The sequence below is a fragment of the Canis aureus genome, chromosome 21, assembly GCF_053574225.1.
Source record: "Canis aureus isolate CA01 chromosome 21, VMU_Caureus_v.1.0, whole genome shotgun sequence".
NCBI lineage: Eukaryota > Metazoa > Chordata > Mammalia > Carnivora > Canidae > Canis > Canis aureus.
Genome location: NC_135631.1, coordinates 16,702,181 through 16,715,101, shown reverse-complemented (window position 1 = coordinate 16,715,101; position 12,921 = coordinate 16,702,181). Strand labels below are relative to the sequence as shown.

Genomic DNA, 12,921 nt, shown 5'->3' with positions numbered 1-12,921 from the left:
AAAGTTGACTTAGATACCTTTTGCCAGTGTTCTTGGAGGAGCAGTTTTGAGGAGGTCACTACTCTACCATTCAGGAAGTTAATACCTCCCCCATAATGTTTCTGAGATTCATTTATGTGTACGACTAGTATGTTCATTTTTATTTCCGTAATATGGACATACCACAATCTATGCATCTGCCAGTATATATTTGAGTTTCTTGAAGGACATGTGTCTTCTTTTGTCTTGGATAAATGCTTAAGAGTAGAATTGCTGGGTCATAGTTTTGTAAGAAGGTATAACTTCTTACAAAATAAACTGGTTATTTCTTATAAAATTTGTAAAATTTTATAAACTTATAAAACTTCTAAAGTCGTTAAAAACTATTTTACATTCCATCAAGTGGTATATTATGAGAATTCTAGTTGTTTCCTTTTGTCACAATCGGCTAAGTTCTTGCTGTGGAGGTTGGGTATGAAGTGTTTTCCTTTGGTAGTTATAATTTACATTTCTTTGACAATTATGGATATTGAAATGATTTTCACGTGGTTTTTGACCATTCTTATATCTTCTTTTATGAAGTGTCTCTTACATTTTGTTGTTTCATTTTGATCAGTAAGTTATGGAAGATCTTTATGTATTCTGAATGCAAGTCTTTGTCAGAATTACTCTATATGAATATTTTTTCTAGTCTGTGACTCACCTTTTCATTATTTTAACATTATTTTTGAAGAGTGCATGTTTTGAAATTTGGTCACATAATTTTTACAGATACATTGCCATGTAAGGACTTCTCTTTCATACTAGGGGTGAAAGTGGCTCAGTTAATAGTATTAAAAACTAATACCTGTGATCACGCATACACACAAAAAAAGAGATTTGTTACCATAAAGTTTATATATTTGTTTCACAATGAATGATTTTTCTGTACACCCTGAGAAACTTTTGGTTAATTTTTTGGTCAATTTTTTAAAATCATGAAGACATTCTTTTATTTTTGCCCCTAGAGGACTTGTAGATTTTGTGTTTACATTTAGTCCTGTGATCCATACATGTTAGTATTGGAATTTTGGGGTATGATGTTGTAGTGAGCAAATGGAATCTCTCATGTGAAGCAGGAGCCTTTGTAAAGCAGGGGCCTATGTCAAACAATGATGCAAGCAACTAAAGGTACTGCAGCTAGATGACACAGCCTGGACCAGCATCAGCTGACACCCCAAAAACTGATAATGAGCAGAACCAGAGGAGGTCTGTGGGGACCTGCAGCTGATTAAATTTTTTTAAAAAAGAGTGGATTTGGGCAGCTGTCAGAATCTTCAGACGTGACCTCTCTATGTCTGAGCACTTAAAAAAAGCAGCCACTACAGAAAGCTCTGCCCAACTGATCTCCAAACAGATCTGAAATCCTCCCTTGCTTGAACAGAATAGTCAGGAAGTGCCCAGAGCTGACCTGGACCACACTGAGACTCACAGACTGATCTCACGTTTGGTTCTAGCCAACTTCCTACACTCTTCTGTTATCTTGTATGTTGTGTGGTTTGTCTGTTCTGTGTGCTGTATAAGAAGCCAAGTTTAACCATGGGGAAATGTCGTTGAATTTGGTCTCTGAACCTGCTTTATAATTGTTATTTAACTTTGCTTTATGATTAAATAAACCTGACATTGTGGAAAGACACAAATCGTGTGTGCGCCTTCATAGCATGCTCATGACAGATGTGATACAGAGCTTGAAGTTAAATTTTTCTAGAGATTAATTTTTCCAGTGGCATTCCCTTTTGCTATAACTCTGTAACTTTGTTTAAAGATCCACTGAGTTAATATGGGTGAGTATACTTCTGGATTCTCTATTCTGTGCAATTAATCTATTTGTTATCCTCAGATCTATACATCGTTTCAGTACTATCACTTCCTATTAACTCTTAAAATTAGGTAGGCTAGATCATTTAATAATTTTTCTTCACTCTCCAAATGGCTTTCTTTGGCTAATTTAAGTCTTTTTAAAAAATATTTATCTATGTATTTTAGAATCAGTTTTCAATTTTTGAAAAGATAAGCCTGCTGAAATGTTGAGTGGACTGGCATTAAAATTATTGATCAATTCAGGAAGAATTGACAACTTAACAATATCAAATATTCCAATCCACAAGTGATATATCTCAATCTCTTCACTATTTAGGTCTTTAATTTCTCTCTGCAATGTTTTGTGGTTTTCAGATCCAATCTCTTGCATAGTTTTATTATATTCATTTCTAAGTAGTGTATGCATTTGATGTTATACTTAATATTATACTTAAGATAATACTTAAATTTTAAAAAGATTTTATTTACTTATTCATGAGAGACACAGAAAGAGAGGGAGGCATAGATACAGGCAGAGGGAGAAGCAGGCTCCATGCAAGGAGCCTGATGTGGGATTTGATCCCAGGACTCCAGGATCATGCCCTGGGCCAAAGGCAGGGGTTAAACCACTGAGCCACCAAGGCATCCAATAATACTTATTTTTTTTTTTTTAATTTCAGTTATGGCAGTGTATGCAGAAAGAGTTAGTAGCTTCCAGAAAATGAAAGATGAGACATAGTCATTTTAGGAGAAGTCATTTTAGGTCCCCAGCTATTTTCCATGATCTGTGCCCTAAGGGTCTACTAACTGGAGCAGACTTCTGCAAGGACATCCAAGGAAGTGATAGAATTACAAAGAAATGTGGGACACCCAGGTTGCTCAGCTGTTGAGCGCCTGCCTTCAGCCTAAGGTGTGATCCTGGAGTCCTGGGATCGAGCCCCCCATCAGACTCCCTGCATGGAACCTGCTTCTCCCTCTGTCTCTGCCTATGTCTCTGCCTCTCTCTGTGAGTCTCTCATGAATAAACAAATAAAAATCTTAAAAAAAAATTACCAAGAAATGCAAAAACCTCAATAGTTAAGGATTTTAAGGAAGCAAAGGGAATGTAGAAACTAATAATGTCTACCTAGCCAGGAAATAGCCTAACTACATCAGACATAATAAATCAATGGTAAAATTCCCAGTGCTGTGTCAATGGTCAAGAGTGACCTAAAGTACATTCTTTTTAAAATTTTTTTAAATGTTTATTTATTTATGATAGTCACAGAGAGAGAAAGAGAGAGAGGCAGAGACACAGGCAGAGGGAGAAGCAGGCTCCATGCACCGGGAGCCCGACGTGGGATTCGATCCCGGGTCTCCAGGATCGCGCCCTGGGCCAAAGGCAGGCGCCAAACCCCTGGGCCACCCAGGGATCCCACATTCTTGAGCTGTTTTGGCAGAACTGAAACCATGCCCCATAGGGTTAATGAGGTTAAAACCAGTAGAAAATTTAAAGCTTGTTTTCTCAGGGAATTCATTTGGTTCTGTTGTCAAAAACTTCTGTGTTCTGGAACCAAAATATGTAACTAGAAGGCATTTTGGGGAAAAAGAAGGAGGATAGTTTATTATTTTGCCAGGCAAAGGAGGCTGCAGAAGGGTAATGCCTCCCAACACTGCAAGCTAGCAGGCGGTTAAGGGTAGGGTGGGGGGCAGGGGGCTGTAAAAGGCTGAGGAGTTTTATAGGAAAATACAGGCCGTGTGGGTGTTGTTACTCAGTGTACATTGAAGTCAGCGAGGTGTCAACATCCATACCGAGTTCCTACTCTCACCATTGCTATTCAACATAGTACTAGAAGTCCTAGCCTCAGCAATCAGGCAACAAGAAGAAATAAAAGGCATTCAAATTGGCAAAGAAGAAGTAAACTCTCCCTTTTCACAGATGACATGATACTGTACATAGAAAACCCCAAAGACTCCACCCCAAGATTGCTAGAACTCATACAGCAATTTGGTAGCGTGGCAGGATACAAAACCAATGCCCAGAAATCAGTGGCATTTCTATACACTAACAATGAGACTGAAGAAAGAGAAATTAAGGAGTCAATCCCATTTACAATTGCAACCAAAAGCATAAGATACCTAGGAATAAACCTAACCAAAGAGGTAAAGGATCTATACCCTAAAAACTATAGAACACTTCTGAAAGAAATTGAGGAAGACACAAAGAGATGGAAAAATATTTCATGCTTATAGATCGGAAGAATTAATATTGTGAAAATGTCAATGCTACCCAGGGCAATTAACACATTCAATGCAAACCCTATATAAGTACCATGGACTTTCTTCAAAGAGTTGGAAGAAATCATCTTAAGATTAGTGTGGAATCAGAAAAGACCCCAAATAGCCAGGGGAATATTAAAAAAGAAAACCATAGCTGGGGGCATCACAATGCCAGATGTCAGATTGTACTATAAAGCTGTGGTCATCAAGACAGTGTGGTACTGGCACAAAAACAGACACATAGATCAATGGAACAGAATAGAGAACCCAGAAGTGGACCCTCAACTCTATGGTCAACTAATATTCGATAAAGGAGAAAAGACTATCCATTGGAAAAAATACAGTGTCTTCAATAGTTGGTGCTGGGAAAATTGGACATCCACATGCAGAAGAATGGAACTAGACCACTCTCTTGCACCATACACAAAGATAAACTCAAAATGGATGAAAGATCTAAATGTGAGACAAGATTCCATCAAAATCCTAGAGGAGAACACAGGCAACACCCTTTTTGAACTCGGCCACAGTAACTTCTTGCAAGATACATCCATGAAGGCAAGAGAAACAAAAGCAAAAATGAACTATTAAGACTTCATCAAGATAAGAAGCTTTTGCACAGCAAAGGATACAGTCAACAAAACTCAAAGACAACCTACAGAATGGGAGAAGATATTTGCAAATGACATATCAGATAAAGGGCTAGTTTCCAAGATCTATAAAAAACTTATTGAACTCAATACCCAAGAAACAAACAATCCAATCATGAAATGGGCAAAAGACATGAACAGAAATCTGACAGACGAAGACATAGACATGGCCAACAAGCACATGAGAAAATGCTCCGCATCACTTGCCATCAGGGAAATACAAATCAAAACCACAATGAGATACCACCTCACACCAGTGAGAATGGGGAAAATTAACAAGGCAGGAAACCACAAATGTTGGAGAGGATGTGGAGAAAGGGGAACCCTCTTGCACTGTTGGTGGGAATGTGAACTGGTGCAGCCACTCTGGAAAACTGTGTGGAGGTTCTTCAAAGAGTTAAAAATAGATCTGCCCTACGACCCAGCAATTGCACTGCTGGAGATTTACCCCAAAGATACAGATGCAATGAAACACTGGGACACCTGCACCCCGATATTTCTAACAGCAATGGCCACAATAGCCAAACTGTGGAAGGAGCCTCGGTGTCCATCGAAAGATGAATGGATAAAGAAGATGTGGTCTATGGATACAATGGAATATTCCTCATCCATTAGAAATGACAAATACCCACCATTTGCTTTGACGTGGATGGAACTGGAGGGTATTATGCTGAGTGAAATAAGTCAATCGGAGAAGGACAAACATTATATGTTCTCATTCATTTGGGGAATATAAAAAATAGTGAAAGGGAATAAAGGGGAAATGAGAAAAAAATGAGTGGGAAATATCAGAAAGGGAGACAGAACCTGAAAGACTCCTAACTCTGGGAAAAGAACAAGGGGTGGTGGAAAGGGAGGTGGGCGAGGGGTGGGGGTGACTGGGTGACGGGCACTGAGGGGGACACTTGACAGGATGAGCCCTGGGTGTTATGCTATATGTTGGCAAATTGAACTCCAATAAAAAAAAAAAAAAAAGATTCTGCAGAAAAGCAAGTGAAGGGGAAGGGCCGGCTTCAAGAAGGAGGAAAGGAAAAATTTCAGTTTAAAGTCAAGCTTTCCTGAAAGACAAGTATGTTCATCTTCATTCTCATCCAACTTTACCTTTCTATAGGGGTTTCACTTCCAGTCCATGAACAAGCAAGGCTCTGAATTTCTTAGCTGAAATATCAAGCCCAAGACTCCATCCTGGTTATACCGGCTCTTAGAGCAGGGACATGGCCCTTCCCTTTGTCAGGCAGTTTCTTCTGCTTCATTATATTAAAGTCTCTGCCCTAGGAAGAGCCCATGCTTCTAATATAACATTCAATGGTGTCTAGGCATGTTTTTTAAACCTCCCAGCACAAGTGTATGGCTTTACATGCAATGACAAGTTCCTCTGTTTTTTTTTTTAAGATTGATAACCCTGATCTAAGCCAATGAGCCACTCAGGTATCTCAAGTTCCTCTTTTTGAATATTCACTCTAAGCCCTAAATGGAAAGAACCAGCTCACCCCCTTTCAGGGAGTCTTTGGAAGTTATTCTTCACGATCTCCTTATTTGCTGCAAATAAAGTTTTTTGTGTATGACAATTCCATCGGATATAATCTCTATCTGTAATTCATGTTAGTTTGGTTACAATAGGTTTTTGCATAATAATATAAATGATTTATGTGTAATATGACCTTCCAAAGGAGATCGTATGTAAACTGTCCTATGATCTGTGAATAGCATAATTTTATTTTATCCTGTCATATCTGCATAACTTTATTATATAGATTAGAACTTCCAGTAAAATGTAGGACCTGCTGTAAATGTTTTTGAAAAAAGATTTACTTATTTATCCCAGAGAAAGAAAGAGAGTGAGGGGAGGGGCAGAGGTAGAGAATCTTAAGGAGACTCCCCACAGAGACCCACACAGGGCTTGATGTCAGGGCCACAAGATCATGACCCAGGCCAAAACCAAGAGTTGATCACTCAACAGACTGAGCCACCTAGGTGTCCTTGACCTGCTGTAACTTTTAAAAAGACAACCAATTGAATAATCACAAAAATGTAAGTAACAAACAATGTCAGGATGATATTTTCTACTACCTGTCGTGACATTTGTGTATCTGTGTCTTTTTAGCAGACAGATCAATTGGTTATTGCAATTGAAGCAGGGTGATATTAACTAAGGAATTCAGGTCTTCAAGTATAATTTAAGCAGAGTCCTCTGAAGACTTTCTGGGAAAATAAGAATGCATAAAATTCTTCTTTGAATTATTATCATATATCTAGGTAAAGTCTTATCTTTATCCATTGCTATATAAACAAAAGAATATAGACTTTTTTGTTCTTATGAATATTGACTTCTTATGTGTGGACTTCTGATGAAGCTATCCCATACTGAAAAGTCCAGACACTTTGCTCTTCCAGAGCTCAAAGAACTAATTCACTGCGTTTTGCCTATTCAGTTACTATTGAGCTAGTCCTATTGAAAAAGTCTTTTTGTAAATCCTATGCTTATTCCAATGCATATATTATAGTATATTAGGAAATACTTAAATACATACATGTTCAGGTACTTTGGGACAAGTTTTCTTCAAATGAAAAGCTAGCATTATGTTTAAAGAAGTGTCTTTAAATCTTCAATCCTTTTTTTTTTTAAAGATTTTATTTATTTATTCATGAGACACACGCACACACACACACACACAGACACACACACGAGGCAGAGACACAGGCAGAGGGAGAAGCAGGCTCCATGCAGGGAACCTGACATGGGACTCAATCCTGGTCTCCAGGATCACACCCTGGGCTGAAGGCAGTGCTAAACCCCTGAGCCACCCAGGCTGCCCAACTCTTTTTATGTAAAACAAGGAATCTCCACAGTAAATGGTCAGGAAGTAAGGGCTCTACCATCCTACAATGAGCTTTATAATCCTACAAGAAACTTATTTCATGGGAATAATTAAACAGTAGGTTTCACTCTTTAAATTTTATTATGTGATCTGTGCAAGGAATCAGGATAAGAATGAGAGAAAAATTGAGAGAGAAATCTTTCCACTTCATTCTGAAAATAATATGGTCACATTCAAATCTCAAATGTGGTGAGTTGATAACAATCTACATTTTGATGTTGATATGCAGCTTTTACTCCATGTCTAATTTCTCATAGCATAACCCACTATGAAAATTATTAACGGGAAACTTCACTACAACGGAGTTGGGAGGTTTCCATAGGGAGAGCTCTCACATTCTAATACTGTAGTCAGTTGCAGACCCAACAGGAAGAGTCAGGTGTGAACTTACATGGACTTGACCTTGCACGTGGATACTACTCTACTACTACAGCCTGAGGAACAGAGGCTGTCTTCATCCACAGCTCCCTCAATCCCCACCCCAGCAACAGCTCCATCAATGAAAAGCCATCACACTGAACTCCGTTTCCTCCAATGGACTTTTAGTACTAATACCCTTCCCAACATACCCCTTTTCTCCTTAAAAAGTGCAGTTCTCCTTTGTTCCTTCGATTTGTCTAAAATTTTGCCACAATTTGTCCTGGATTGTAATTCTCTTTTATTCCCCTCAAAACTCATTTTTTTTTTTTTTGCTGTCAAAATAACTGGCAATGTTTATTTTTAAGGTTAACACCACCATTTAGACATCTAACAGAATCAGATGTCTCTCTTTTCTTGAATAACCTACACTTTGACTTGGAAATATCTGTTCCCTAGAAGATACAGACTAGTGAAAGCATCTCTAGATTCTTTCATTCTCTAACAAATGCAGTGCCAATGTTCAAATATTCTTTAGTCTACTTTTGATCATCCTTCTAAATCACCAGTTTTATGAATCATCAATTTTATGAATGATCCTGGCTCTCAGACTCATCTTTGATTGTTAGCATGTTGATGAAATTAACTCAATGGGGCAGATTGGTTCCAATATAAATCCATGGTGTCCACTGTTAAAGGGTCCTCATCCCTGACTTCTACTTCTACTTCTTTTCATTGGTCTTCTGCTTTGTACATTCTTTCTGCTCCTCAAATCTCTCACTGACTTCACCTTTCTTCCCCTCACTCTCAGTGGATGACCTAACCTCAGTATCTACAGAGAAACAATGAAGCCTTCTGATGAGAATTTTCTCATTTTACCATACAAAAAAACAACTTTTTTTTGTATATTTTGTTATTTGAGTTCGATTTGCCAACATACAGTATAAATACAAAACTTATATACTCTTATTTTTCTTCTTCCATGGTGTTAAAGGTGATGGATAATTTCACTATTGTTGCTAAAGATCTCACACACTCAATACCAAGCGGGGTACATAGATAGATTTTTGGCCTCAAAGGAGAAGCTAGGGTCTCAAAGCACCAAATTAAGGTTGTGCCCTTGAGGAACAAAGACTATTTTGATGAGTTATTCAGAATTATTTCTAAAATACTCTAGAGAATGTGCTGGAGAAATACATTATAAATGTTTCCACCTTGTTTTGACAAAATACAGTAGTCAACTTTCACAGGTAGGTCATTTTCTACATTTCTTCACTAAGAATATATTTGTTCTTTTGTATGAAGATGAATATGCTACCAATGTGGACAAAATTAATTTCATCAAATGTACTTGATTTTTCTATTGATATGTTAATATTTTATAACTTCTCTAAAAAATCAATTATATGCAAGCCCTTCTCATGTATATGTGAAAACTAAATAAAAATAGCTTTAGGTATAGTTCTTGAGGTGCATTGTCTTCCAGTCATACCTTATTTTCATAAAGTATTGAGAGATGGTGGCTCCAGCTGGAAGCTAAGGCCACATAAAAACATCATCTGTGCTTTCCAAAACAAATATGTTCATGTATGTGTTAGTTGCTAAAAAATGGAAACAAAAAACTCCATATTCTTCTCCTACTTGGTTTCTTTATTTACTGTTGAAATTATACTTTCTTCAAAGAACCTTCTCCGAATGTTTATCTAAAAGCATCCTACCTTCATTTTTCTTCATAGTACTGGCTTCTAACTGACATCACATTCTATAGCTTTGTCTATGTGGTAATATCTGTTCCTTCTCCTACAATATATGATTCATGAGGATGGGGAATTTGTTCAATGCTGTAAAGCCAGAACTTAGAATGGAAAAAATGTTCTCAGTGTACATGTACATGTATATGTATATGTGAATGAGTGAGTAAATTCACTAAGCAGAGAGAATGATTCTTCAGTACTTCTTAGTCATTTAGCAAGAGGTAAATTTACTAATTCAATGGCTTCTGAATAAAATTAAGACAGACCACTATGGATATCAGGTGAAAATGTTGTACTACATATTTCTGTTATTTTGTATCTGAAAGATACCAGATCTGGAGGGACCCTCAAAATCCAACTTCCTTCATTTTTCCATTTGAATTATACCAATGACCTGCTGCTTTTCCTATCTGCTTTAAACTCCCATACTTTTCTTTTTACAAAATTTGAAAAAAACAAAACAAAACAAAACCCAAATATGGAGTCCTCCAAGAAGGCAAGAATAAATGCGATTCTACACACACACACACACACACACACACACACACACACAAGTGAGAACAAGAGCAAGAGTGAGAGAGAGAAAGAGAAAGAGATAACAGAGATACAGGACAAAAATATTTATGTAGATGTTATGATGAGTTTTTTAAAAGAGATGAGAGATTTCCTAGTAATATATGAATGAGTAAATGATAAAAATGGATGGAATAAATGCAGAATCTGGATTAGACAGGATCCCTCACCTTCTCTGCTACTCTCAGTTTTCAAGGAATAAGAAAATGTCTTCCTCGAACCACACTTCAGTGACGGGATTCATTCTCCTGGGACTCACAGATGACCCAGTACTAGAGAAGATCCTGTTTGGGGTGTTTCTGGTGATCTATCTAGTCACGCTGGCAGGGAATCTGTGCATGATTGTGCTGATCGGGACCAATTCCCACCTGCAAACTCCCATGTACTTCTTCCTTAGCCACCTCTCCTTTGTAGACATTTGCTATTCTTCCAATATCACTCCAAACATGCTGTACAATTTCCTCTCAGACCAGAAGACCATCTCCTATGCTGGATGCTTCACGCAGTGTCTTCTCTTCATTGCCCTGGTGATCACTGAGTTTTACATCCTTGCTTCAATGGCATTGGATCGCTATGTAGCCATCCGTAGCCCTCTACATTACAGTACCAGAATGTCCAAGAACATTTGCATCTCCCTAGTGGTGATCTCTTATACTTGTGGTTACCTTAATGGACTCTCCCAGACACTGTTGACTTTTCACTTGTCCTTCTGTGACTCCCTTGAAATCAACCACTTCTACTGTGCAGATCCTCCTCTTATCCTGTTGGCCTGCTCTGACACCCATGTCAAAAAGATGGCGATGCTGGTAGTAGCTGGCTTGACTCTGTCAAGCTCTCTCTTCATCATTGTGCTATCCTACTTTTTCATTATTGTAGCCATCTTGAGGATCCGTTCTGCTGAAGGCAGGCACAAAGCCTTTTCTACTTGTGCTTCCCACTTGACAATAGTCACCTTATTTTATGGCACCCTCTTCTGCATGTACTTAAGGAGTCCATCTGAGAAGTCTGTAGAGGAGTCCAAAATAATTGCTGTCTTTTATACGTTTTTAAGCCCAATGTTGAACCCATTGATTTATAGTCTAAGGAACAAGGATGTGATCCATGCTATGCAGCAAATGATTAAGGGAAATCTCTTTCATACAATTGAAATTTGGGTCTCTGTTAATTTGAAATGACTAGTTGTCTGTAATAACATGGTGATTAGAAATAAATAACAGAGAAGTCCTACTTCTAATAGAGGCCCTGTTCCAATTTCTTTTTAAGATCATCATCATATAGTTTGTGGGTCATTCCTTTAAGTCATAATAAACTGTCTTGTTCATTCAGCAAGGAGTTGCATTCCCATATCTACAATCAAAAGGTGCTGATATCCAGATTTAGATTCTTAATTGAAAAATGTATTTGAGATTCATTGTAAAAGCACTTTGTATTTTGTCTCAATAATCATATGCTTCCTTTTATTTTATAGTTCTGAGAACTACTGTGGCTTCCAGGAACCAATCTTTAAACTCAATCTTGGCAAGTCTTTTAAACCAAATGGTTGACCTATTTGTAGTCTTTCTTTTTAATCTATTTATTTAGATTGAATAAATAGTAAAGGCCACCTCAGAAATTCTTTAGAGATAGGATACAACACAAATAAATATGCACAAAAAACCCTGTGTCACTCAAGTATAATTAATAGTCACTTTTAAATCTTTATTTATTTATTTATTATCTATCTATCATCTATCTATTTATTTATTTATTTAAAGAAGGAGAGCTTGAACAGTGGGAAGGACAGAGGGGGAGAAAGAATCTTCAGGTTCCACGCCCAGCATGGAGCCCAATGTGGGACTTAATCCCACAAACCTGAGATCATGACCTGAGCTGAAATCCAGAGTTTGACACTTAACTGACTGAGCCATTTAGGCATCCCATCAATATTTACTTTAATTCTTATACTTAAATTTGTGAGAAACTTATTATCTTCATTTATAACATTTGGAGTCTTAAGCACAGAGAGATTAAATGACTTTCTATAGTTATTCAGCCACTAAGTAGCAAAAAGGTAAATCCGTTGGATCCATTTTCTCTTTCCAACTCACTGTGGTTAAACTTAGTGCTGGGGGTGGACTGTGTTGGGGATAATGAGGGGATGAGGTTACTGCTCCACGTGAAATGTTGGTGATTGTGAAGAGGGTGTAACATGAACTGTTGAATTCCTCTGACATTTTAGGTAAACATGATAATTTGTGTGCAAAGTAGAATTATCTTACTGTTTTATGTAAAGCAGACAATTTTGATATATGGTAGATATATTTAGACTGTGTTTTATGAATATATTTTCCAGATTATAAAAAGCACATATGTCCATTATGAATAACTGGAAAATACAGACAGATGTTAAGAAATAACTTGCATCAGTGATATCCTAACCAATGGATAATTTATGTTTATGTTTTTCCATATTTCTTCTCAGTGATTTTATATGCATGTGTATTATGATGATTCATAAAACAAAATTGGAATCATATGCCAAATGCAAATATGAATGTTGATTTTCACTTGATAATGTAATGTTTGTGTTTCATATAGACTAATTTTGGTGAACACATTTTTAATTAATTTTAATACTTTATAATAATTAAATTA

The 12,921-nt window shown here is 37.2% G+C and overlaps 1 protein-coding gene across 2 annotated transcripts in view; it reads left to right on the top strand.

The window, feature by feature from the left end:
• The window catches only part of LOC144293366 (olfactory receptor 5M3), a 145,609-nt gene that overhangs the window by 41,032 nt on the left and 91,656 nt on the right, over positions 1-12,921 (top strand). The gene's annotated exons all lie outside the window — the stretch shown is intronic.